The 20789-nt window shown below is 44.7% G+C and overlaps 36 non-coding genes and 1 pseudogene across 36 annotated transcripts; all 37 read left to right on the top strand.

Annotated features, from left to right (window-relative positions):
* Positions 1–240: 240 nt before the first annotated feature.
* LOC121907711 lies at positions 241–359 on the top strand. The gene has a single exon (XR_006098957.1). It is a non-coding gene; the product is annotated as a 5S ribosomal RNA (ribosomal RNA).
* A 437-nt stretch (positions 360–796) lies between these two features.
* On the top strand, positions 797–915 carry LOC121907713. Its single transcript, XR_006098959.1, has one exon. It is a non-coding gene; the product is annotated as a 5S ribosomal RNA (ribosomal RNA).
* Positions 916–1356: 441 nt separating this feature from the next.
* On the top strand, positions 1357–1475 carry LOC121907714. Its single transcript, XR_006098960.1, has one exon. It is a non-coding gene; the product is annotated as a 5S ribosomal RNA (ribosomal RNA).
* Positions 1476–1923: 448 nt separating this feature from the next.
* LOC121907715 lies at positions 1924–2042 on the top strand. The gene has a single exon (XR_006098961.1). It is a non-coding gene; the product is annotated as a 5S ribosomal RNA (ribosomal RNA).
* Positions 2043–2483: 441 nt separating this feature from the next.
* On the top strand, positions 2484–2602 carry LOC121907716. Its single transcript, XR_006098962.1, has one exon. It is a non-coding gene; the product is annotated as a 5S ribosomal RNA (ribosomal RNA).
* A 448-nt stretch (positions 2603–3050) lies between these two features.
* LOC121907717 lies at positions 3051–3169 on the top strand. Its single transcript, XR_006098963.1, has one exon. It is a non-coding gene; the product is annotated as a 5S ribosomal RNA (ribosomal RNA).
* Positions 3170–3606: 437 nt separating this feature from the next.
* On the top strand, positions 3607–3725 carry LOC121907835. Its single transcript, XR_006099077.1, has one exon. It is a non-coding gene; the product is annotated as a 5S ribosomal RNA (ribosomal RNA).
* A 448-nt stretch (positions 3726–4173) lies between these two features.
* On the top strand, positions 4174–4292 carry LOC121907718. Its single transcript, XR_006098964.1, has one exon. It is a non-coding gene; the product is annotated as a 5S ribosomal RNA (ribosomal RNA).
* Positions 4293–4733: 441 nt separating this feature from the next.
* LOC121907719 lies at positions 4734–4852 on the top strand. Its single transcript, XR_006098965.1, has one exon. It is a non-coding gene; the product is annotated as a 5S ribosomal RNA (ribosomal RNA).
* Positions 4853–5300: 448 nt separating this feature from the next.
* Positions 5301–5419, top strand: LOC121907720. Its single transcript, XR_006098966.1, has one exon. It is a non-coding gene; the product is annotated as a 5S ribosomal RNA (ribosomal RNA).
* Positions 5420–5856: 437 nt separating this feature from the next.
* LOC121907721 lies at positions 5857–5975 on the top strand. The gene has a single exon (XR_006098967.1). It is a non-coding gene; the product is annotated as a 5S ribosomal RNA (ribosomal RNA).
* Positions 5976–6416: 441 nt separating this feature from the next.
* LOC121907722 lies at positions 6417–6535 on the top strand. Its single transcript, XR_006098968.1, has one exon. It is a non-coding gene; the product is annotated as a 5S ribosomal RNA (ribosomal RNA).
* Positions 6536–6976: 441 nt separating this feature from the next.
* LOC121907724 lies at positions 6977–7095 on the top strand. The gene has a single exon (XR_006098970.1). It is a non-coding gene; the product is annotated as a 5S ribosomal RNA (ribosomal RNA).
* Positions 7096–7543: 448 nt separating this feature from the next.
* LOC121907725 lies at positions 7544–7662 on the top strand. Its single transcript, XR_006098971.1, has one exon. It is a non-coding gene; the product is annotated as a 5S ribosomal RNA (ribosomal RNA).
* A 437-nt stretch (positions 7663–8099) lies between these two features.
* On the top strand, positions 8100–8218 carry LOC121907726. Its single transcript, XR_006098972.1, has one exon. It is a non-coding gene; the product is annotated as a 5S ribosomal RNA (ribosomal RNA).
* A 441-nt stretch (positions 8219–8659) lies between these two features.
* Positions 8660–8778, top strand: LOC121907727. Its single transcript, XR_006098973.1, has one exon. It is a non-coding gene; the product is annotated as a 5S ribosomal RNA (ribosomal RNA).
* Positions 8779–9219: 441 nt separating this feature from the next.
* Positions 9220–9338, top strand: LOC121907728. Its single transcript, XR_006098974.1, has one exon. It is a non-coding gene; the product is annotated as a 5S ribosomal RNA (ribosomal RNA).
* Positions 9339–9786: 448 nt separating this feature from the next.
* On the top strand, positions 9787–9905 carry LOC121907729. The gene has a single exon (XR_006098975.1). It is a non-coding gene; the product is annotated as a 5S ribosomal RNA (ribosomal RNA).
* A 441-nt stretch (positions 9906–10346) lies between these two features.
* Positions 10347–10465, top strand: LOC121907730. The gene has a single exon (XR_006098976.1). It is a non-coding gene; the product is annotated as a 5S ribosomal RNA (ribosomal RNA).
* A 448-nt stretch (positions 10466–10913) lies between these two features.
* On the top strand, positions 10914–11032 carry LOC121907731. The gene has a single exon (XR_006098977.1). It is a non-coding gene; the product is annotated as a 5S ribosomal RNA (ribosomal RNA).
* Positions 11033–11469: 437 nt separating this feature from the next.
* On the top strand, positions 11470–11588 carry LOC121907732. Its single transcript, XR_006098978.1, has one exon. It is a non-coding gene; the product is annotated as a 5S ribosomal RNA (ribosomal RNA).
* A 448-nt stretch (positions 11589–12036) lies between these two features.
* On the top strand, positions 12037–12155 carry LOC121907733. Its single transcript, XR_006098979.1, has one exon. It is a non-coding gene; the product is annotated as a 5S ribosomal RNA (ribosomal RNA).
* A 441-nt stretch (positions 12156–12596) lies between these two features.
* On the top strand, positions 12597–12715 carry LOC121907735. The gene has a single exon (XR_006098981.1). It is a non-coding gene; the product is annotated as a 5S ribosomal RNA (ribosomal RNA).
* Positions 12716–13163: 448 nt separating this feature from the next.
* LOC121907736 lies at positions 13164–13282 on the top strand. The gene has a single exon (XR_006098982.1). It is a non-coding gene; the product is annotated as a 5S ribosomal RNA (ribosomal RNA).
* A 437-nt stretch (positions 13283–13719) lies between these two features.
* On the top strand, positions 13720–13838 carry LOC121907737. The gene has a single exon (XR_006098983.1). It is a non-coding gene; the product is annotated as a 5S ribosomal RNA (ribosomal RNA).
* A 448-nt stretch (positions 13839–14286) lies between these two features.
* Positions 14287–14405, top strand: LOC121907738. The gene has a single exon (XR_006098984.1). It is a non-coding gene; the product is annotated as a 5S ribosomal RNA (ribosomal RNA).
* A 441-nt stretch (positions 14406–14846) lies between these two features.
* On the top strand, positions 14847–14965 carry LOC121907739. Its single transcript, XR_006098985.1, has one exon. It is a non-coding gene; the product is annotated as a 5S ribosomal RNA (ribosomal RNA).
* A 448-nt stretch (positions 14966–15413) lies between these two features.
* On the top strand, positions 15414–15532 carry LOC121907740. The gene has a single exon (XR_006098986.1). It is a non-coding gene; the product is annotated as a 5S ribosomal RNA (ribosomal RNA).
* Positions 15533–15969: 437 nt separating this feature from the next.
* On the top strand, positions 15970–16088 carry LOC121907741. Its single transcript, XR_006098987.1, has one exon. It is a non-coding gene; the product is annotated as a 5S ribosomal RNA (ribosomal RNA).
* A 448-nt stretch (positions 16089–16536) lies between these two features.
* On the top strand, positions 16537–16655 carry LOC121907742. Its single transcript, XR_006098988.1, has one exon. It is a non-coding gene; the product is annotated as a 5S ribosomal RNA (ribosomal RNA).
* Positions 16656–17092: 437 nt separating this feature from the next.
* On the top strand, positions 17093–17211 carry LOC121907743. The gene has a single exon (XR_006098989.1). It is a non-coding gene; the product is annotated as a 5S ribosomal RNA (ribosomal RNA).
* Positions 17212–17659: 448 nt separating this feature from the next.
* On the top strand, positions 17660–17778 carry LOC121907744. The gene has a single exon (XR_006098990.1). It is a non-coding gene; the product is annotated as a 5S ribosomal RNA (ribosomal RNA).
* Positions 17779–18219: 441 nt separating this feature from the next.
* On the top strand, positions 18220–18338 carry LOC121907746. Its single transcript, XR_006098992.1, has one exon. It is a non-coding gene; the product is annotated as a 5S ribosomal RNA (ribosomal RNA).
* A 441-nt stretch (positions 18339–18779) lies between these two features.
* LOC121907836 lies at positions 18780–18898 on the top strand. The gene has a single exon (XR_006099078.1). It is a non-coding gene; the product is annotated as a 5S ribosomal RNA (ribosomal RNA).
* A 441-nt stretch (positions 18899–19339) lies between these two features.
* Positions 19340–19458, top strand: LOC121907747. The gene has a single exon (XR_006098993.1). It is a non-coding gene; the product is annotated as a 5S ribosomal RNA (ribosomal RNA).
* Positions 19459–19906: 448 nt separating this feature from the next.
* LOC121907748 lies at positions 19907–20025 on the top strand. Its single transcript, XR_006098994.1, has one exon. It is a non-coding gene; the product is annotated as a 5S ribosomal RNA (ribosomal RNA).
* A 437-nt stretch (positions 20026–20462) lies between these two features.
* On the top strand, positions 20463–20571 carry LOC121907854 (annotated as a pseudogene).
* Positions 20572–20789: the final 218 nt, after the last annotated feature.

The raw sequence follows: 20789 nt of genomic DNA on the forward strand, positions 1-20789 counted from the left end.
GGATAGAGTAAATATAGCAGAGATAACGAGTATTTCAATGCATTGTATAGGGATGATGAGGAATAATATAGAAGGCAGATTACATATGGCTGATAGTATGACGCCATCCGTGATATTTGACGTGTGTCTTTTCCACACTGAATGGCAGCGGATGAAAGTGGGATCTTGATTCATAAGACAGCGACGAATAGGAGGAGCCTGCGCGCATCTTTAAATAGGCTGTTTGCTGCCTCTTCTCTCGCTTACGGCCATACCACCCTGAACACGCCCGATCTCGTCTGATCTCGGAAGCTAAGCAGGGTCGGGCCTGGTTAGTACTTGGATGGGAGACCGCCTGGGAATACCAGGTGCTGTAAGCTTTTTCTTCTCATCTGTCATCAACGGAGGGCGCTGCTGCTCCAGTAGTGCTCACAGGCGGGAAAGAGAGCTGCACTTTCTTATTTCTTTCACACACACTGTGGGAGAAGAAAAACCACTAATTCCAGGCAGATTACATATTTTGCACAAAACATTGAATGGAGCATTGTGCACAAATAATTCTAATGCCAACACATAGGGATAGAGTAAATATAGCAGAGATAAGAAGTATTTCAAGGCATTGTATAGGGATGATGAGGAATAATATAGGAGACAGATTACATATGGCTGATAGTATGACGCCATCCGTGATATTTGACGTGTGTCTTTTCCACACTGAATGGCAGTGGATGACAGTGGGATCTTCACCTGTTAGACAGCGACGAATAGGAGGAGCCCGCGCGCATCTTTAAATAGGCTGTTTGCTGCCTATTCTCTCGCTTACGGCCATACCACCCTGAACACGCCCGATCTCGTCTGATCTCGGAAGCTAAGCAGGGTCGGGCCTGGTTAGTACTTGGATGGGAGACCGCCTGGGAATACCAGGTGCTGTAAGCTTTTTCTTCTCATCTGTCATCAACGGAGGGCGCTGCTGCTCCAGTAGTGCTCACAGGTGTCTGGGAAAGAGAGCTGCACTTTCTTATTTCTTTCACACAGATTGTGGGAGAAGAGAAAGGATTAATTCGAGGCAGATTACATATTTTGCACAAAACATTGAATGGAGCATTGTGTACAAATAATTCTAATGCCAACACATAGGGATAGAGTAAATATAGCAGTGATAAGAAGTATTTCAAGGCATTGTATAGGGATGATGAGGAATAATATAGGAGACAGATTACATATGGCTGATAGTATGACGCCATCCGTGATATGTGACGTGTGTCTTTTCCACACTGAATGGCAGTGGATGACAGTGGGATCTTCACCTGTTAGATAGCGACGAATAGGAGGAGCCCGCGCGCATCTTTAAATAGGCTGTTTGCTGCCTCTTCTCTCGCTTACGGCCATACCACCCTGAACACGCCCGATCTCGTCTGATCTCGGAAGCTAAGCAGGGTCGGGCCTGGTTAGTACTTGGATGGGAGACCGCCTGGGAATACCAGGTGCTGTAAGCTTTTTCTTCTCATCTGTCATCAGCAGCTAAACAGGAGTTAAAGGTGAAAAGCAAAGCACATCTATGAACTGACATTTACTAACCACTAAGGGATGAAAAACACATATTTATCCGGTTCATTACACATCACAAAGGATATAAGATGCTGTTTTTTGTACAATAAAATGAATGGAGTATTGTGCACAAATAATTCTAATGCCAACACATAGGGATAGAGTAAATATAGCAGAGATAAGAAGTATTTCAAGGCATTGTATAGGGATGATGAGGAATAATATAGGAGACAGATTACATATGGCTGATAGTATGACGCCATCCGTGATATTTGACGTGTGTCTTTTCCACACTGAATGGCAGTGGATGACAGTGGGATCTTCACCTGTTAGACAGCGACGAATAGGAGGAGCCCGCGCGCATCTTTAAATAGGCTGTTTGCTGCCTATTCTCTCGCTTACGGCCATACCACCCTGAACACGCCCGATCTCGTCTGATCTCGGAAGCTAAGCAGGGTCGGGCCTGGTTAGTACTTGGATGGGAGACCGCCTGGGAATACCAGGTGCTGTAAGCTTTTTCTTCTCATCTGTCATCAACGGAGGGCGCTGCTGCTCCAGTAGTGCTCACAGGTGTCTGGGAAAGAGAGCTGCACTTTCTTATTTCTTTCACACAGATTGTGGGAGAAGAGAAAGGATTAATTCGAGGCAGATTACATATTTTGCACAAAACATTGAATGGAGCATTGTGCACAAATAATTCTAATGCCAACACATAGGGATAGAGTAAATATAGCAGAGATAAGAAGTATTTCAAGGCATTGTATAGGGATGATGAGGAATAATATAGGAGACAGATTACATATGGCTGATAGTATGACGCCATCCGTGATATGTGACGTGTGTCTTTTCCACACTGAATGGCAGTGGATGACAGTGGGATCTTGATTCATAAGACAGCGACGAATAGGAGGAGCCCGCGCGCATCTTTAAATAGGCTGTTTGCTGCCTCTTCTCTCGCTTACGGCCATACCACCCTGAACACGCCCGATCTCGTCTGATCTCGGAAGCTAAGCAGGGTCGGGCCTGGTTAGTACTTGGATGGGAGACCGCCTGGGAATACCAGGTGCTGTAAGCTTTTTCTTCTCATCTGTCATCAGCAGCTAAACAGGAGTTAAAGGTGAAAAGCAAAGCACATCTATGAACTGACATTTACTAACCACTAAGGGATGAAAAACACATATTTATCCGGTTCATTACAGATCACAAAGGATATAAGATGCTGTTTTTTGTACAATAAAATGAATGGAGTATTGTGCACAAATAATCATAATGCCAACACATAGGGATAGAGTAAATATAGCAGAGATAACGAGTATTTCAATGCATTGTATAGGGATGATGAGGAATAATATAGAAGGCAGATTACATATGGCTGATAGTATGACGCCATCCGTGATATTTGACGTGTGTCTTTTCCACACTGAATGGCAGTGGATGAAAGTGGGATCTTGATTCATAAGACAGCGACGAATAGGAGGAGCCCGCGCGCATCTTTAAATAGGCTGTTTGCTGCCTCTTCTCTCGCTTACGGCCATACCACCCTGAACACGCCCGATCTCGTCTGATCTCGGAAGCTAAGCAGGGTCGGGCCTGGTTAGTACTTGGATGGGAGACCGCCTGGGAATACCAGGTGCTGTAAGCTTTTTCTTCTCATCTGTCATCAACGGAGGGCGCTGCTGCTCCAGTAGTGCTCACAGGCGGGAAAGAGAGCTGCACTTTCTTATTTCTTTCACACACACTGTGGGAGAAGAAAAACCACTAATTCCAGGCAGATTACATATTTTGCACAAAACATTGAATGGAGCATTGTGCACAAATAATTCTAATGCCAACACATAGGGATAGAGTAAATATAGCAGTGATAAGAAGTATTTCAAGGCATTGTATAGGGATGATGAGGAATAATATAGGAGACAGATTACATATGGCTGATAGTATGACGCCATCCGTGATATGTGACGTGTGTCTTTTCCACACTGAATGGCAGTGGATGACAGTGGGATCTTCACCTGTTAGACAGCGACGAATAGGAGGAGCCCGCGCGCATCTTTAAATAGGCTGTTTGCTGCCTATTCTCTCGCTTACGGCCATACCACCCTGAACACGCCCGATCTCGTCTGATCTCGGAAGCTAAGCAGGGTCGGGCCTGGTTAGTACTTGGCTGGGAGACCGCCTGGGAATACCAGGTGCTGTAAGCTTTTTCTTCTCATCTGTCATCAGCAGCTAAACAGGAGTTAAAGGTGAAAAGCAAAGCACATCTATGAACTGACATTTACTAACCACTAAGGGATGAAAAACACATATTTATCCGGTTCATTACACATCACAAAGGATATAAGATGCTGTTTTTTGTACAATAAAATGAATGGAGTATTGTGCACAAATAATTCTAATGCCAACACATAGGGATAGAGTAAATATAGCAGAGATAAGAAGTATTTCAAGGCATTGTATAGTGATGATGAGGAATAATATAGGAGACAGATTACATATGGCTGATAGTATGACGCCATCCGTGATATTTGACGTGTGTCTTTTCCACACTGAATGGCAGTGGATGACAGTGGGATCTTCACCTGTTAGACAGCGACGAATAGGAGGAGCCCGCGCGCATCTTTAAATAGGCTGTTTGCTGCCTATTCTCTCGCTTACGGCCATACCACCCTGAACACGCCCGATCTCGTCTGATCTCGGAAGCTAAGCAGGGTCGGGCCTGGTTAGTACTTGGATGGGAGACCGCCTGGGAATACCAGGTGCTGTAAGCTTTTTCTTCTCATCTGTCATCAACGGAGGGCGCTGCTGCTCCAGTAGTGCTCACAGGTGTCTGGGAAAGAGAGCTGCACTTTCTTATTTCTTTCACACAGATTGTGGGAGAAGAGAAAGGATTAATTCGAGGCAGATTACATATTTTGCACAAAACATTGAATGGAGCATTGTGCACAAATAATTCTAATGCCAACACATAGGGATAGAGTAAATATAGCAGAGATAAGAAGTATTTCAAGGCATTGTATAGGGATGATGAGGAATAATATAGGAGACAGATTACATATGGCTGATAGTATGACGCCATCCGTGATATGTGACGTGTGTCTTTTCCACACTGAATGGCAGTGGATGACAGTGGGATCTTGATTCATAAGACAGCGACGAATAGGAGGAGCCCGCGCGCATCTTTAAATAGGCTGTTTGCTGCCTCTTCTCTCGCTTACGGCCATACCACCCTGAACACGCCCGATCTCGTCTGATCTCGGAAGCTAAGCAGGGTCGGGCCTGGTTAGTACTTGGATGGGAGACCGCCTGGGAATACCAGGTGCTGTAAGCTTTTTCTTCTCATCTGTCATCAGCAGCTAAACAGGAGTTAAAGGTGAAAAGCAAAGCACATCTATGAACTGACATTTACTAACCACTAAGGGATGAAAAACACATATTTATCCGGTTCATTACAGATCACAAAGGATATAAGATGCTGTTTTTTGTACAATAAAATGAATGGAGTATTGTGCACAAATAATCATAATGCCAACACATAGGGATAGAGTAAATATAGCAGAGATAACGAGTATTTCAATGCATTGTATAGGGATGATGAGGAATAATATAGAAGGCAGATTACATATGGCTGATAGTATGACGCCATCCGTGATATTTGACGTGTGTCTTTTCCACACTGAATGGCAGTGGATGAAAGTGGGATCTTGATTCATAAGACAGCGACGAATAGGAGGAGCCCGCGCGCATCTTTAAATAGGCTGTTTGCTGCCTCTTCTCTCGCTTACGGCCATACCACCCTGAACACGCCCGATCTCGTCTGATCTCGGAAGCTAAGCAGGGTCGGGCCTGGTTAGTACTTGGATGGGAGACCGCCTGGGAATACCAGGTGCTGTAAGCTTTTTCTTCTCATCTGTCATCAACGGAGGGCGCTGCTGCTCCAGTAGTGCTCACAGGCGGGAAAGAGAGCTGCACTTTCTTATTTCTTTCACACACACTGTGGGAGAAGAAAAACCACTAATTCCAGGCAGATTACATATTTTGCACAAAACATTGAATGGAGCATTGTGCACAAATAATTCTAATGCCAACACATAGGGATAGAGTAAATATAGCAGTGATAAGAAGTATTTCAAGGCATTGTATAGGGATGATGAGGAATAATATAGGAGACAGATTACATATGGCTGATAGTATGACGCCATCCGTGATATGTGACGTGTGTCTTTTCCACACTGAATGGCAGTGGATGACAGTGGGATCTTCACCTGTTAGACAGCGACGAATAGGAGGAGCCCGCGCGCATCTTTAAATAGGCTGTTTGCTGCCTATTCTCTCGCTTACGGCCATACCACCCTGAACACGCCCGATCTCGTCTGATCTCGGAAGCTAAGCAGGGTCGGGCCTGGTTAGTACTTGGATGGGAGACCGCCTGGGAATACCAGGTGCTGTAAGCTTTTTCTTCTCATCTGTCATCAACGGAGGGCGCTGCTGCTCCAGTAGTGCTCACAGGTGTCTGGGAAAGAGAGCTGCACTTTCTTATTTCTTTCACACAGATTGTGGGAGAAGAGAAAGGATTAATTCGAGGCAGATTACATATTTTGCACAAAACATTGAATGGAGCATTGTGCACAAATAATTCTAATGCCAACACATAGGGATAGAGTAAATATAGCAGAGATAAGAAGTATTTCAAGGCATTGTATAGGGATGATGAGGAATAATATAGGAGACAGATTACATATGGCTGATAGTATGACGCCATCCGTGATATTTGACGTGTGTCTTTTCCACACTGAATGGCAGTGGATGACAGTGGGATCTTCACCTGTTAGACAGCGACGAATAGGAGGAGCCCGCGCGCATCTTTAAATAGGCTGTTTGCTGCCTATTCTCTCGCTTACGGCCATACCACCCTGAACACGCCCGATCTCGTCTGATCTCGGAAGCTAAGCAGGGTCGGGCCTGGTTAGTACTTGGATGGGAGACCGCCTGGGAATACCAGGTGCTGTAAGCTTTTTCTTCTCATCTGTCATCAACGGAGGGCGCTGCTGCTCCAGTAGTGCTCACAGGTGTCTGGGAAAGAGAGCTGCACTTTCTTATTTCTTTCACACAGATTGTGGGAGAAGAGAAAGGATTAATTCGAGGCAGATTACATATTTTGCACAAAACATTGAATGGAGCATTGTGCACAAATAATTCTAATGCCAACACATAGGGATAGAGTAAATATAGCAGAGATAAGAAGTATTTCAAGGCATTGTATAGGGATGATGAGGAATAATATAGGAGACAGATTACATATGGCTGATAGTATGACGCCATCCGTGATATGTGACGTGTGTCTTTTCCACACTGAATGGCAGTGGATGACAGTGGGATCTTGATTCATAAGACAGCGACGAATAGGAGGAGCCCGCGCGCATCTTTAAATAGGCTGTTTGCTGCCTCTTCTCTCGCTTACGGCCATACCACCCTGAACACGCCCGATCTCGTCTGATCTCGGAAGCTAAGCAGGGTCGGGCCTGGTTAGTACTTGGATGGGAGACCGCCTGGGAATACCAGGTGCTGTAAGCTTTTTCTTCTCATCTGTCATCAGCAGCTAAACAGGAGTTAAAGGTGAAAAGCAAAGCACATCTATGAACTGACATTTACTAACCACTAAGGGATGAAAAACACATATTTATCCGGTTCATTACAGATCACAAAGGATATAAGATGCTGTTTTTTGTACAATAAAATGAATGGAGTATTGTGCACAAATAATCATAATGCCAACACATAGGGATAGAGTAAATATAGCAGAGATAACGAGTATTTCAATGCATTGTATAGGGATGATGAGGAATAATATAGAAGGCAGATTACATATGGCTGATAGTATGACGCCATCCGTGATATTTGACGTGTGTCTTTTCCACACTGAATGGCAGTGGATGAAAGTGGGATCTTGATTCATAAGACAGCGACGAATAGGAGGAGCCCGCGCGCATCTTTAAATAGGCTGTTTGCTGCCTCTTCTCTCGCTTACGGCCATACCACCCTGAACACGCCCGATCTCGTCTGATCTCGGAAGCTAAGCAGGGTCGGGCCTGGTTAGTACTTGGATGGGAGACCGCCTGGGAATACCAGGTGCTGTAAGCTTTTTCTTCTCATCTGTCATCAACGGAGGGCGCTGCTGCTCCAGTAGTGCTCACAGGCGGGAAAGAGAGCTGCACTTTCTTATTTCTTTCACACACACTGTGGGAGAAGAAAAACCACTAATTCCAGGCAGATTACATATTTTGCACAAAACATTGAATGGAGCATTGTGCACAAATAATTCTAATGCCAACACATAGGGATAGAGTAAATATAGCAGTGATAAGAAGTATTTCAAGGCATTGTATAGGGATGATGAGGAATAATATAGGAGACAGATTACATATGGCTGATAGTATGACGCCATCCGTGATATGTGACGTGTGTCTTTTCCACACTGAATGGCAGTGGATGACAGTGGGATCTTCACCTGTTAGACAGCGACGAATAGGAGGAGCCCGCGCGCATCTTTAAATAGGCTGTTTGCTGCCTATTCTCTCGCTTACGGCCATACCACCCTGAACACGCCCGATCTCGTCTGATCTCGGAAGCTAAGCAGGGTCGGGCCTGGTTAGTACTTGGATGGGAGACCGCCTGGGAATACCAGGTGCTGTAAGCTTTTTCTTCTCATCTGTCATCAACGGAGGGCGCTGCTGCTCCAGTAGTGCTCACAGGTGTCTGGGAAAGAGAGCTGCACTTTCTTATTTCTTTCACACAGATTGTGGGAGAAGAGAAAGGATTAATTCGAGGCAGATTACATATTTTGCACAAAACATTGAATGGAGCATTGTGCACAAATAATTCTAATGCCAACACATAGGGATAGAGTAAATATAGCAGAGATAAGAAGTATTTCAAGGCATTGTATAGGGATGATGAGGAATAATATAGGAGACAGATTACATATGGCTGATAGTATGACGCCATCCGTGATATTTGACGTGTGTCTTTTCCACACTGAATGGCAGTGGATGACAGTGGGATCTTCACCTGTTAGACAGCGACGAATAGGAGGAGCCCGCGCGCATCTTTAAATAGGCTGTTTGCTGCCTATTCTCTCGCTTACGGCCATACCACCCTGAACACGCCCGATCTCGTCTGATCTCGGAAGCTAAGCAGGGTCGGGCCTGGTTAGTACTTGGATGGGAGACCGCCTGGGAATACCAGGTGCTGTAAGCTTTTTCTTCTCATCTGTCATCAACGGAGGGCGCTGCTGCTCCAGTAGTGCTCACAGGTGTCTGGGAAAGAGAGCTGCACTTTCTTATTTCTTTCACACAGATTGTGGGAGAAGAGAAAGGATTAATTCGAGGCAGATTACATATTTTGCACAAAACATTGAATGGAGCATTGTGTACAAATAATTCTAATGCCAACACATAGGGATAGAGTAAATATAGCAGTGATAAGAAGTATTTCAAGGCATTGTATAGGGATGATGAGGAATAATATAGGAGACAGATTACATATGGCTGATAGTATGACGCCATCCGTGATATGTGACGTGTGTCTTTTCCACACTGAATGGCAGTGGATGACAGTGGGATCTTCACCTGTTAGATAGCGACGAATAGGAGGAGCCCGCGCGCATCTTTAAATAGGCTGTTTGCTGCCTCTTCTCTCGCTTACGGCCATACCACCCTGAACACGCCCGATCTCGTCTGATCTCGGAAGCTAAGCAGGGTCGGGCCTGGTTAGTACTTGGATGGGAGACCGCCTGGGAATACCAGGTGCTGTAAGCTTTTTCTTCTCATCTGTCATCAGCAGCTAAACAGGAGTTAAAGGTGAAAAGCAAAGCACATCTATGAACTGACATTTACTAACCACTAAGGGATGAAAAACACATATTTATCCGGTTCATTACACATCACAAAGGATATAAGATGCTGTTTTTTGTACAATAAAATGAATGGAGTATTGTGCACAAATAATTCTAATGCCAACACATAGGGATAGAGTAAATATAGCAGAGATAAGAAGTATTTCAAGGCATTGTATAGGGATGATGAGGAATAATATAGGAGACAGATTACATATGGCTGATAGTATGACGCCATCCGTGATATTTGACGTGTGTCTTTTCCACACTGAATGGCAGTGGATGACAGTGGGATCTTCACCTGTTAGACAGCGACGAATAGGAGGAGCCCGCGCGCATCTTTAAATAGGCTGTTTGCTGCCTATTCTCTCGCTTACGGCCATACCACCCTGAACACGCCCGATCTCGTCTGATCTCGGAAGCTAAGCAGGGTCGGGCCTGGTTAGTACTTGGATGGGAGACCGCCTGGGAATACCAGGTGCTGTAAGCTTTTTCTTCTCATCTGTCATCAACGGAGGGCGCTGCTGCTCCAGTAGTGCTCACAGGTGTCTGGGAAAGAGAGCTGCACTTTCTTATTTCTTTCACACAGATTGTGGGAGAAGAGAAAGGATTAATTCGAGGCAGATTACATATTTTGCACAAAACATTGAATGGAGCATTGTGCACAAATAATTCTAATGCCAACACATAGGGATAGAGTAAATATAGCAGAGATAAGAAGTATTTCAAGGCATTGTATAGGGATGATGAGGAATAATATAGGAGACAGATTACATATGGCTGATAGTATGACGCCATCCGTGATATGTGACGTGTGTCTTTTCCACACTGAATGGCAGTGGATGACAGTGGGATCTTGATTCATAAGACAGCGACGAATAGGAGGAGCCCGCGCGCATCTTTAAATAGGCTGTTTGCTGCCTCTTCTCTCGCTTACGGCCATACCACCCTGAACACGCCCGATCTCGTCTGATCTCGGAAGCTAAGCAGGGTCGGGCCTGGTTAGTACTTGGATGGGAGACCGCCTGGGAATACCAGGTGCTGTAAGCTTTTTCTTCTCATCTGTCATCAGCAGCTAAACAGGAGTTAAAGGTGAAAAGCAAAGCACATCTATGAACTGACATTTACTAACCACTAAGGGATGAAAAACACATATTTATCCGGTTCATTACAGATCACAAAGGATATAAGATGCTGTTTTTTGTACAATAAAATGAATGGAGTATTGTGCACAAATAATCATAATGCCAACACATAGGGATAGAGTAAATATAGCAGAGATAACGAGTATTTCAATGCATTGTATAGGGATGATGAGGAATAATATAGAAGGCAGATTACATATGGCTGATAGTATGACGCCATCCGTGATATTTGACGTGTGTCTTTTCCACACTGAATGGCAGTGGATGAAAGTGGGATCTTGATTCATAAGACAGCGACGAATAGGAGGAGCCCGCGCGCATCTTTAAATAGGCTGTTTGCTGCCTCTTCTCTCGCTTACGGCCATACCACCCTGAACACGCCCGATCTCGTCTGATCTCGGAAGCTAAGCAGGGTCGGGCCTGGTTAGTACTTGGATGGGAGACCGCCTGGGAATACCAGGTGCTGTAAGCTTTTTCTTCTCATCTGTCATCAACGGAGGGCGCTGCTGCTCCAGTAGTGCTCACAGGCGGGAAAGAGAGCTGCACTTTCTTATTTCTTTCACACACACTGTGGGAGAAGAAAAACCACTAATTCCAGGCAGATTACATATTTTGCACAAAACATTGAATGGAGCATTGTGCACAAATAATTCTAATGCCAACACATAGGGATAGAGTAAATATAGCAGTGATAAGAAGTATTTCAAGGCATTGTATAGGGATGATGAGGAATAATATAGGAGACAGATTACATATGGCTGATAGTATGACGCCATCCGTGATATGTGACGTGTGTCTTTTCCACACTGAATGGCAGTGGATGACAGTGGGATCTTCACCTGTTAGACAGCGACGAATAGGAGGAGCCCGCGCGCATCTTTAAATAGGCTGTTTGCTGCCTATTCTCTCGCTTACGGCCATACCACCCTGAACACGCCCGATCTCGTCTGATCTCGGAAGCTAAGCAGGGTCGGGCCTGGTTAGTACTTGGATGGGAGACCGCCTGGGAATACCAGGTGCTGTAAGCTTTTTCTTCTCATCTGTCATCAGCAGCTAAACAGGAGTTAAAGGTGAAAAGCAAAGCACATCTATGAACTGACATTTACTAACCACTAAGGGATGAAAAACACATATTTATCCGGTTCATTACACATCACAAAGGATATAAGATGCTGTTTTTTGTACAATAAAATGAATGGAGTATTGTGCACAAATAATTCTAATGCCAACACATAGGGATAGAGTAAATATAGCAGAGATAAGAAGTATTTCAAGGCATTGTATAGGGATGATGAGGAATAATATAGGAGACAGATTACATATGGCTGATAGTATGACGCCATCCGTGATATTTGACGTGTGTCTTTTCCACACTGAATGGCAGTGGATGACAGTGGGATCTTCACCTGTTAGACAGCGACGAATAGGAGGAGCCCGCGCGCATCTTTAAATAGGCTGTTTGCTGCCTATTCTCTCGCTTACGGCCATACCACCCTGAACACGCCCGATCTCGTCTGATCTCGGAAGCTAAGCAGGGTCGGGCCTGGTTAGTACTTGGATGGGAGACCGCCTGGGAATACCAGGTGCTGTAAGCTTTTTCTTCTCATCTGTCATCAACGGAGGGCGCTGCTGCTCCAGTAGTGCTCACAGGTGTCTGGGAAAGAGAGCTGCACTTTCTTATTTCTTTCACACAGATTGTGGGAGAAGAGAAAGGATTAATTCGAGGCAGATTACATATTTTGCACAAAACATTGAATGGAGCATTGTGCACAAATAATTCTAATGCCAACACATAGGGATAGAGTAAATATAGCAGAGATAAGAAGTATTTCAAGGCATTGTATAGGGATGATGAGGAATAATATAGGAGACAGATTACATATGGCTGATAGTATGACGCCATCCGTGATATGTGACGTGTGTCTTTTCCACACTGAATGGCAGTGGATGACAGTGGGATCTTGATTCATAAGACAGCGACGAATAGGAGGAGCCCGCGCGCATCTTTAAATAGGCTGTTTGCTGCCTCTTCTCTCGCTTACGGCCATACCACCCTGAACACGCCCGATCTCGTCTGATCTCGGAAGCTAAGCAGGGTCGGGCCTGGTTAGTACTTGGATGGGAGACCGCCTGGGAATACCAGGTGCTGTAAGCTTTTTCTTCTCATCTGTCATCAGCAGCTAAACAGGAGTTAAAGGTGAAAAGCAAAGCACATCTATGAACTGACATTTACTAACCACTAAGGGATGAAAAACACATATTTATCCGGTTCATTACAGATCACAAAGGATATAAGATGCTGTTTTTTGTACAATAAAATGAATGGAGTATTGTGCACAAATAATCATAATGCCAACACATAGGGATAGAGTAAATATAGCAGAGATAACGAGTATTTCAATGCATTGTATAGGGATGATGAGGAATAATATAGAAGGCAGATTACATATGGCTGATAGTATGACGCCATCCGTGATATTTGACGTGTGTCTTTTCCACACTGAATGGCAGTGGATGAAAGTGGGATCTTGATTCATAAGACAGCGACGAATAGGAGGAGCCCGCGCGCATCTTTAAATAGGCTGTTTGCTGCCTCTTCTCTCGCTTACGGCCATACCACCCTGAACACGCCCGATCTCGTCTGATCTCGGAAGCTAAGCAGGGTCGGGCCTGGTTAGTACTTGGATGGGAGACCGCCTGGGAATACCAGGTGCTGTAAGCTTTTTCTTCTCATCTGTCATCAACGGAGGGCGCTGCTGCTCCAGTAGTGCTCACAGGCGGGAAAGAGAGCTGCACTTTCTTATTTCTTTCACACACACTGTGGGAGAAGAAAAACCACTAATTCCAGGCAGATTACATATTTTGCACAAAACATTGAATGGAGCATTGTGCACAAATAATTCTAATGCCAACACATAGGGATAGAGTAAATATAGCAGTGATAAGAAGTATTTCAAGGCATTGTATAGGGATGATGAGGAATAATATAGGAGACAGATTACATATGGCTGATAGTATGACGCCATCCGTGATATGTGACGTGTGTCTTTTCCACACTGAATGGCAGTGGATGACAGTGGGATCTTCACCTGTTAGACAGCGACGAATAGGAGGAGCCCGCGCGCATCTTTAAATAGGCTGTTTGCTGCCTATTCTCTCGCTTACGGCCATACCACCCTGAACACGCCCGATCTCGTCTGATCTCGGAAGCTAAGCAGGGTCGGGCCTGGTTAGTACTTGGATGGGAGACCGCCTGGGAATACCAGGTGCTGTAAGCTTTTTCTTCTCATCTGTCATCAGCAGCTAAACAGGAGTTAAAGGTGAAAAGCAAAGCACATCTATGAACTGACATTTACTAACCACTAAGGGATGAAAAACACATATTTATCCGGTTCATTACACATCACAAAGGATATAAGATGCTGTTTTTTGTACAATAAAATGAATGGAGTATTGTGCACAAATAATTCTAATGCCAACACATAGGGATAGAGTAAATATAGCAGAGATAAGAAGTATTTCAAGGCATTGTATAGGGATGATGAGGAATAATATAGGAGACAGATTACATATGGCTGATAGTATGACGCCATCCGTGATATTTGACGTGTGTCTTTTCCACACTGAATGGCAGTGGATGACAGTGGGATCTTCACCTGTTAGACAGCGACGAATAGGAGGAGCCCGCGCGCATCTTTAAATAGGCTGTTTGCTGCCTATTCTCTCGCTTACGGCCATACCACCCTGAACACGCCCGATCTCGTCTGATCTCGGAAGCTAAGCAGGGTCGGGCCTGGTTAGTACTTGGATGGGAGACCGCCTGGGAATACCAGGTGCTGTAAGCTTTTTCTTCTCATCTGTCATCAACGGAGGGCGCTGCTGCTCCAGTAGTGCTCACAGGTGTCTGGGAAAGAGAGCTGCACTTTCTTATTTCTTTCACACAGATTGTGGGAGAAGAGAAAGGATTAATTCGAGGCAGATTACATATTTTGCACAAAACATTGAATGGAGCATTGTGCACAAATAATTCTAATGCCAACACATAGGGATAGAGTAAATATAGCAGAGATAAGAAGTATTTCAAGGCATTGTATAGGGATGATGAGGAATAATATAGGAGACAGATTACATATGGCTGATAGTATGACGCCATCCGTGATATGTGACGTGTGTCTTTTCCACACTGAATGGCAGTGGATGACAGTGGGATCTTGATTCATAAGACAGCGACGAATAGGAGGAGCCCGCGCGCATCTTTAAATAGGCTGTTTGCTGCCTCTTCTCTCGCTTACGGCCATACCACCCTGAACACGCCCGATCTCGTCTGATCTCGGAAGCTAAGCAGGGTCGGGCCTGGTTAGTACTTGGATGGGAGACCGCCTGGGAATACCAGGTGCTGTAAGCTTTTTCTTCTCATCTGTCATCAGCAGCTAAACAGGAGTTAAAGGTGAAAAGCAAAGCACATCTATGAACTGACATTTACTAACCACTAAGGGATGAAAAACACATATTTATCCGGTTCATTACACATCACAAAGGATATAAGATGCTGTTTTTTGTACAATAAAATGAATGGAGTATTGTGCACAAATAATCATAATGCCAACACATAGGGATAGAGTAAATATAGCAGAGATAACGAGTATTTCAATGCATTGTATAGGGATGATGAGGAATAATATAGAAGGCAGATTACATATGGCTGATAGTATGACGCCATCCGTGATATTTGACGTGTGTCTTTTCCACACTGAATGGCAGTGGATGAAAGTGGGATCTTGATTCATAAGACAGCGACGAATAGGAGGAGCCCGCGCGCATCTTTAAATAGGCTGTTTGCTGCCTCTTCTCTCGCTTACGGCCATACCACCCTGAACACGCCCGATCTCGTCTGATCTCGGAAGCTAAGCAGGGTCGGGCCTGGTTAGTACTTGGATGGGAGACCGCCTGGGAATACCAGGTGCTGTAAGCTTTTTCTTCTCATCTGTCATCAACGGAGGGCGCTGCTGCTCCAGTAGTGCTCACAGGCGGGAAAGAGAGCTGCACTTTCTTATTTCTTTCACACACACTGTGGGAGAAGAAAAACCACTAATTCCAGGCAGATTACATATTTTGCACAAAACATTGAATGGAGCATTGTGCACAAATAATTCTAATGCCAACACATAGGGATAGAGTAAATATAGCAGTGATAAGAAGTATTTCAAGGCATTGTATAGGGATGATGAGGAATAATATAGGAGACAGATTACATATGGCTGATAGTATGACGCCATCCGTGATATGTGACGTGTGTCTTTTCCACACTGAATGGCAGTGGATGACAGTGGGATCTTCACCTGTTAGACAGCGACGAATAGGAGGAGCCCGCGCGCATCTTTAAATAGGCTGTTTGCTGCCTATTCTCTCGCTTACGGCCATACCACCCTGAACACGCCCGATCTCGTCTGATCTCGGAAGCTAAGCAGGGTCGGGCCTGGTTAGTACTTGGATGGGAGACCGCCTGGGAATACCAGGTGCTGTAAGCTCTTTCTTCTCATCTGTCATCAGCAGCTAAACAGGAGTTAAAGGTGAAAAGCAAAGCACATCTATGAACTGACATTTACTAACCACTAAGGGATGAAAAACACATATTTATCCGGTTCATTACACATCACAAAGGATATAAGATGCTGTTTTTTGTACAATAAAATGAATGGAGTATTGTGCACAAATAATTCTAATGCCAACACATAGGGATAGAGTAAATATAGCAGAGATAAGAAGTATTTCAAGGCATTGTATAGGGATGATGAGGAATAATATAGGAGACAGATTACATATGGCTGATAGTATGACGCCATCCGTGATATGTGACGTGTGTCTTTTCCACACTGAATGGCAGTGGATGACAGTGGGATCTTGATTCATAAGACAGCGACGAATAGGAGGAGCCCGCGCGCATCTTTAAATAGGCTGTTTGCTGCCTCTTCTCTCGCTTACGGCCATACCACCCTGAACACGCCCGATCTCGTCTGATCTCGGAAGCTAAGCAGGGTCGGGCCTGGTTAGTACTTGGATGGGAGACCGCCTGGGAATACCAGGTGCTGTAAGCTTTTTCTTCTCATCTGTCATCAACGGAGGGCGCTGCTGCTCCAGTAGTGCTCACAGGCGGGAAAGAGAGCTGCACTTTCTTATTTCTTTCACACACACTGTGGGAGAAGAAAAACCACTAATTCCAGGCAGATTACATATTTTGCACAAAACATTGAATGGAGCATTGTGCACAAATAATTCTAATGCCAACACATAGGGATAGAGTAAATATAGCAGTGATAAGAAGTATTTCAAGGCATTGTATAGGGATGATGAGGAATAATATAGGAGACAGATTACATATGGCTGATAGTATGACGCCATCCGTGATATGTGACGTGTGTCTTTTCCACACTGAATGGCAGTGGATGACAGTGGGATCTTCACCTGTTAGATAGCGACGAATAGGAGGAGCCCGCGCGCATCTTTAAATAGGCTGTTTGCTGCCTCTTCTCTCGCTTACGGCCATACCACCCTGAACACGCCCGATCTCGTCTGATCTCGGAAGCTAAGCAGGGTCGGGCCTGGTTAGTACTTGGATGGGAGACCGCCTGGGAATACCAGGTGCTGTAAGCTTTTTCTTCTCATCTGTCATCAGCAGCTAAACAGGAGTTAAAGGTGAAAAGCAAAGCACATCTATGAACTGACATTTACTAACCACTAAGGGATGAAAAACACATATTTATCCGGTTCATTACAGATCACAAAGGATATAAGATGCTGTTTTTTGTACAATAAAATGAATGGAGTATTGTGCACAAATAATCATAATGCCAACACATAGGGATAGAGTAAATATAGCAGAGATAACGAGTATTTCAATGCATTGTATAGGGATGATGAGGAATAATATAGAAGGCAGATTACATATGGCTGATAGTATGACGCCATCCGTGATATTTGACGTGTGTCTTTTCCACACTGAATGGCAGTGGATGAAAGTGGGATCTTGATTCATAAGACAGCGACGAATAGGAGGAGCCTGCGCGCATCTTTAAATAGGCTGTTTGCTGCCTCTTCTCTCGCTTACGGCCATACCACCCTGAACACGCCCGATCTCGTCTGATCTCGGAAGCTAAGCAGGGTCGGGCCTGGTTAGTACTTGGATGGGAGACCGCCTGGGAATACCAGGTGCTGTAAGCTTTTTCTTCTCATCTGTCATCAACGGAGGGCGCTGCTGCTCCAGTAGTGCTCACAGGTGTCTGGGAAAGAGAGCTGCACTTTCTTATTTCTTTCACACAGATTGTGGGAGAAGAGAAAGGATTAATTCGAGGCAGATTACATATTTTGCACAAAACATTGAATGGAGCATTGTGCACAAATAATTCTAATGCCAACACATAGGGATAGAGTAAATATAGCAGAGATAAGAAGTATTTCAAGGCATTGTATAGGGATGATGAGGAATAATATAGGAGACAGATTACATATGGCTGATAGTATGACGCCATCCGTGATATTTGACGTGTGTCTTTTCCACACTGAATGGCAGTGGATGACAGTGGGATCTTGATTCATAAGACAGCGACGAATAGGAGGAGCCCGCGCGCATCTTTAAATAGGCTGTTTGCTGCCTCTTCTCTCGCTTACGGCCATACCACCCTGAACACGCCCGATCTCGTCTGATCTCGGAAGCTAAGCAGGGTCGGGCCTGGTTAGTACTTGGATGGGAGACCGCCTGGGAATACCAGGTGCTGTAAGCTTTTTCTTCTCATCTGTCATCAACGGAGGGCGCTGCTGCTCCAGTAGTGCTCACAGGTGTCTGGGAAAGAGAGCTGCACTTTCTTATTTCTTTCACACAGATTGTGGGAGAAGAGAAAGGATTAATTCGAGGCAGATTACATATTTTGCACAAAACATTGAATGGAGCATTGTGCACAAATAATTCTAATGCCAACACATAGGGATAGAGTAAATATAGCAGTGATAAGAAGTATTTCAAGGCATTGTATAGGGATGATGAGGAATAATATAGGAGACAGATTACATATGGCTGATAGTATGACGCCATCCGTGATATGTGACGTGTGTCTTTTCCACACTGAATGGCAGTGGATGACAGTGGGATCTTCACCTGTTAGATAGCGACGAATAGGAGGAGCCCGCGCGCATCTTTAAATAGGCTGTTTGCTGCCTCTTCTCTCGCTTACGGCCATACCACCCTGAACACGCCCGATCTCGTCTGATCTCGGAAGCTAAGCAGGGTCGGGCCTGGTTAGTACTTGGATGGGAAACCGCCTGGGAATACCAGGTGCTGTAAGCTTTTTCTTCTCATCTGTCATCAACGGAGGGCGCTGCTGCTCCAGTAGTGCTCACAGGTGTCTGGGAAAGAGAGCTGCACTTTCTTATTTCTTTCACACAGATTGTGGGAGAAGAGAAAGGATTAATTCGAGGCAGATTACATATTTTGCACAAAACATTGAATGGAGCATTGTGCACAAATAATTCTAATGCCAACACATAGGGATAGAGTAAATATAGCAGTGATAAGAAGTATTTCAAGGCATTGTATAGGGATGATGAGGAATAATATAGGAGACAGATTACATATGGCTGATAGTATGACGCCATCCGTGATATGTGACGTGTGTCTTTTCCACACTGAATGGCAGTGGATGACAGTGGGATCTTCACCTTCTAGATAGCGACGAATAGGAGGAGCCCGCGCGCATCTTTAAATAGGCTGTTTGCTGCCTCTTCTCTCGCTTACGGCCATACCACCCTGAACACGCCCGATCTCGTCTGATCTCGGAAGCTAAGCAGGGTCGGGCCTGGTTAGTACTTGGATGGGAGACCGCCTGGGAATACCAGGTGCTGTAAGCTTTTTCTTCTCATCTGTCATCAGCAGCTAAACAGGAGTTAAAGGTGAAAAGCAAAGCACATCTATGAACTGACATTTACTAACCACTAAGGGATGAAAAACACATATTTATCCGGTTCATTACAGATCACAAAGGATATAAGATGCTGTTTTTTGTACAATAAAATGAATGGAGTATTGTGCACAAATAATCATAATGCCAACACATAGGGATAGAGTAAATATAGCAGAGATAACGAGTATTTCAATGCATTGTATAGGGATGATGAGGAATAATATAGAAGGCAGATTACATATGGCTGATAGTATGACGCCATCCGTGACATTTGACGTGTGTCTTTTCCACACTGAATGGCAGTGGATGAAAGTGGGATCTTGATTCATAAGACAGCGACGAATAGGAGGAGCCCGCGCGCATCTTTAAATAGGCTGTTTGCTGCCTCTTCTCTCGCTTACGGCCATACCACCCTGAACACGCCCGATCTCGTCTGATCTCGGAAGCTAAGCAGGGTCGGGCCTGGTTAGTACTTGGATGGGAGACCGCCTGGGAATACCAGGTGCTGTAAGCTTTTTCTTCTCATCTGTCATCAACGGAGGGCGCTGCTGCTCCAGTAGTGCTCACAGGCGGGAAAGAGAGCTGCACTTTCTTATTTCTTTCACACACACTGTGGGAGAAGAAAAACCACTAATTCCAGGCAGATTACATATTTTGCACAAAACATTGAATGGAGCATTGTGCACAAATAATTCTAATGCCAACACATAGGGATAGAGTAAATATAGCAGTGATAAGAAGTATTTCAAGGCATTGTATAGGGATGATGAGGAATAATATAGGAGACAGATTACATATGGCTGATAGTATGACGCCATCCGTGATATGTGACGTGTGTCTTTTCCACACTGAATGGCAGTGGATGACAGTGGGATCTTCACCTGTTAGATAGCGACGAATAGGAGGAGCCCGCGCGCATCTTTAAATAGGCTGTTTGCTGCCTCTTCTCTCGCTTACGGCCTTACCACCCTGAACACGTCTGATCTCGGAAGCTAAGCAGGGTCGGGCCTGGTTAGTACTTGGATGGGAGACCGCCTGGGAATACCAGGTGCTGTAAGCTTTTTCTTCTCATCTGTCATCAGCAGCTAAACAGGAGTTAAAGGTGAAAAGCAAAGCACATCTATGAACTGACATTTACTAACCACTAAGGGATGAAAAACACATATTTATCCGGTTCATTACACATCACAAAGGATATAAGATGCTGTTTTTTGTACAATAAAATGAATGGAGTATTGTGCACAAATAATTCTAATGCCAACACATAGGGATAGAGTA

The sequence above is a fragment of the Thunnus maccoyii genome, chromosome 11, assembly GCF_910596095.1.
Source record: "Thunnus maccoyii chromosome 11, fThuMac1.1, whole genome shotgun sequence".
Classification (NCBI taxonomy): domain Eukaryota; kingdom Metazoa; phylum Chordata; class Actinopteri; order Scombriformes; family Scombridae; genus Thunnus; species Thunnus maccoyii.